Genomic DNA, 3142 nt, shown 5'->3' on the forward strand with positions numbered 1-3142 from the left:
TGTGAAAAATATGATGAACATGATATGTTTTGAAAAATAGGATTAGCCTGAAGCGGTGTTCAAATACATGAAGAGCCTGAAAAGTTGTGAAAAATATGCAAAGCTTCAAAAGGTGTCAAAAAAGAGATGAGCATGAAACGGTCTGAAAAATAGGAGCAGCATGAATCAGTGCTGAAAAACATGAAGAGCCTGAAAAGGTGTGAGAAATATGAAGAGCTTCAAAAGGTGTCAAAAATATGAGGAGTATGAAAAGATCTGCAAAAAATAAGGAGCAAGAAGTGGTGTTCAAAAACATGAAGAGCCTGAAAAGATGTCAAAAATATGAAGAGCTTCAAAAGGTGTCAAAAATATGAGGAGCATGAAACGGTTTGACAAATTGGAAGAGCATGAAACGGTGTTCAAAAACATGAAGAGACTGAAAAGTGGTGAAAAATATGAAGAGCTTCAAAACGTGTCAAATATATGAGGAGCATGAAACGGTCTGAAAAATAGGAGGAGCAAGAAGCGGTGTTGAAAAACATGAAGAGCCTGAAAATGTGTGAAAAATATGAAGAGCTTCAAAAGATGTGAAAAATATGAAGAGCTTCAAAAGGTGTGAAATACATGAGGAGCATGAAACGGTCTGAAAAATAGGAGGAGCATGAAACGGTCTGAAAAATAGGAGGAGCATGAAACAGTGTTGAAAAACATGAAGATCCTGTAAAGCTGTGAAAAATATGAAGAGCTTCAAAAGGTGTCAAATATATGAGGAGCTTGAAACGGTCTGAAAAATAAGAGTAACATGAAACGGTCTGATAAATAGGAGGAGCATGAAGCGGTGTTCAAAAACATGAAGAGCCTGAAAAGGTGTGAAAAATAAGAAGAGCTTCAAAAGGTATGAATAATGAGAGGAGCATGAAACGGTCTGTAAAATAAGAGGAGCATGAAGCGGTGTTGAAAAATATGAAGACCCTGAAAAGGTGTGAAAAATATGAAGAGCTTCAAACCTGTCAAAAATATGAGGAGCCTGAAACAGTCTCAAAAATAGGAAGAGCATGAAACGGTCTGAAAAATAGGAGGATCATGAAGCGGTGTTGAAAATCGTGAAGAGCCTGAAAAGGTGTGAAAAATGTGAAGAGCTTCAACAGGTTTCAAAAACATGAGAAGAATGAAACTGTCTGAAAAATAGGAGGAGTATGAAGCTATGTTCAAAAACATGAAGAGCCAGAAAAGGTGTGAAAAATATGAAGAGCTTCAAAAAGTGTAAAAAATGAGATGAGCATGAAACGGTCTGAAAAATAGGAGGAGCATGAAGCGGTGCTGAAAAACATGAAGAGCCTGAAAAGGTTTGAAAAATATGAAGAGCTTCACACGGTGTGAAAAATATGAGGAGCATGAAACGGTCTGAAAAATAGGAGGAGCATGAAGTGGAGCTGAAAAACATGAAGAGCCTGGAAATGTGTGCAAAATATGAAGAGCTTCAAAAGGTGTAAAAAATGAGATGAGCCTGAAACGGTCTGAAAAATAGGAGGAGCATGAAGCGGTATTCAAAAACATGAAGAGCATGAAAAGGTGTGAAATATATGAAGAGCTTGAAAAGGTGTAAAAATATGAGGAGCATGAAACCGTCTGCAAAATAGGAGGAGCATGAAATGGTGTTCAAAAACATGAAGAGCATGAAAAGATGTGAAAATTATGAAGAGCTTCAAAAGGTGTGAAATACATGAGGAGGATTAAACGGTCTGAAAAATAGGAGGAGCATGAAGTGGTGTTCAAAAACATGAAGACCATGAAAAGGTGTGAAAAATATGAAGAGCCTCAAAAGTGTGAAAAATATGATGAACATGATATGTTTTGAAAAATAGGATTAGCCTGAAGCGGTGTTCAAATACATGAAGAGCCTGAAAAGTTGTGAAAAATATGCAAAGCTTCAAAAGGTGTCAAAAAAGAGATGAGCATGAAACGGTCTGAAAAATAGGAGCAGCATGAATCGGTGCTGAAAAACATGAAGAGCCTGAAAAGGTGTGAGAAATATGAAGAGCTTCAAAAGGTGTCAAAAATATGAGGAGTATGAAAAGATCTGCAAAAAATAAGGAGCAAGAAGTGGTGTTCAAAAACATGAAGAGCCTGAAAAGATGTCAAAAATATGAAGAGCTTCAAAAGGTGTCAAAAATATGAGGAGCATGAAACGGTTTGACAAATTGGAAGAGCATGAAACGGTGTTCAAAAACATGAAGAGACTGAAAAGTGGTGAAAAATATGAAGAGCTTCAAAACGTGTCAAATATATGAGGAGCATGAAACGGTCTGAAAAATAGGAGGAGCAAGAAGCGGTGTTGAAAAACATGAAGAGTCTGAAAATGTGTGAAAAATATGAAGAGCTTCAAAAGATGTGAAAAATATGAAGAGCTTCAAAAGCTGTCAAATGAGATGAGCATGAAACGGTCTGAAAAATAGCAGGAGCATGAAGAGGTGTTCAAAAACATGAAGATCCTGAAAAGGGGTGAAAAATATGAAGAGCTTCAAAAGGTGTCAAAATTATGAGGAGCATTAAAAGGTCTGAAAAATGGGAGGAGCATGAAGCTGTGTTCAACAACATGAAGAGCCTGAAAAGGTGCGAAAAATATGAAGAGCCTGAAAAGGTATGAAAAATATGAAGAGCTTCAAAAGGTGTCAAAAATGAAATGAGCATGAAACGGTCTGAAAAATAGGAGGAGCATTAAGCGGTGTTGAAAATCATGAAGAGCCTGAAAAGTTGTGGAAAAATAGGAAGAGCTTTAAAATGTGTCAAATATATGAGGAGAATGAAACGGTCTGAAAAATAGGAGGAGCATTAAACGGTGTGGAAAAACATGAAGAGCCTGAAAAGGTGTGGAAAAATAGGAAGAGCATCAAAATGTGTCAAATATATGAGGAGAATGAAACGGTCTGAAAAATAGGAGGAGCAAGAAATGGTCTGAAAAATAGGAAGAGCATGAAACGGTCTGAAAAATAGGAGGATCATGAAGCGGTGTTGAAAATCGTGAAGAGCCTGAAAAGGTGTGAAAAATGTGAAGAGCTTCAACAGGTGTCAAAAACTTGAGGAGAATGAAACGGTCTGAAAAATAGGAGGAGCATGAAGCTGTGTTGAAAAACATGAAGAGCCTGAAAAGGTGTGAAAAATA

Source organism: Dama dama, unplaced genomic scaffold (genome assembly GCF_033118175.1).
Source record: "Dama dama isolate Ldn47 unplaced genomic scaffold, ASM3311817v1 ptg000093l, whole genome shotgun sequence".
In the NCBI taxonomy this organism is placed as follows: Eukaryota; Metazoa; Chordata; class Mammalia; order Artiodactyla; family Cervidae; genus Dama; species Dama dama.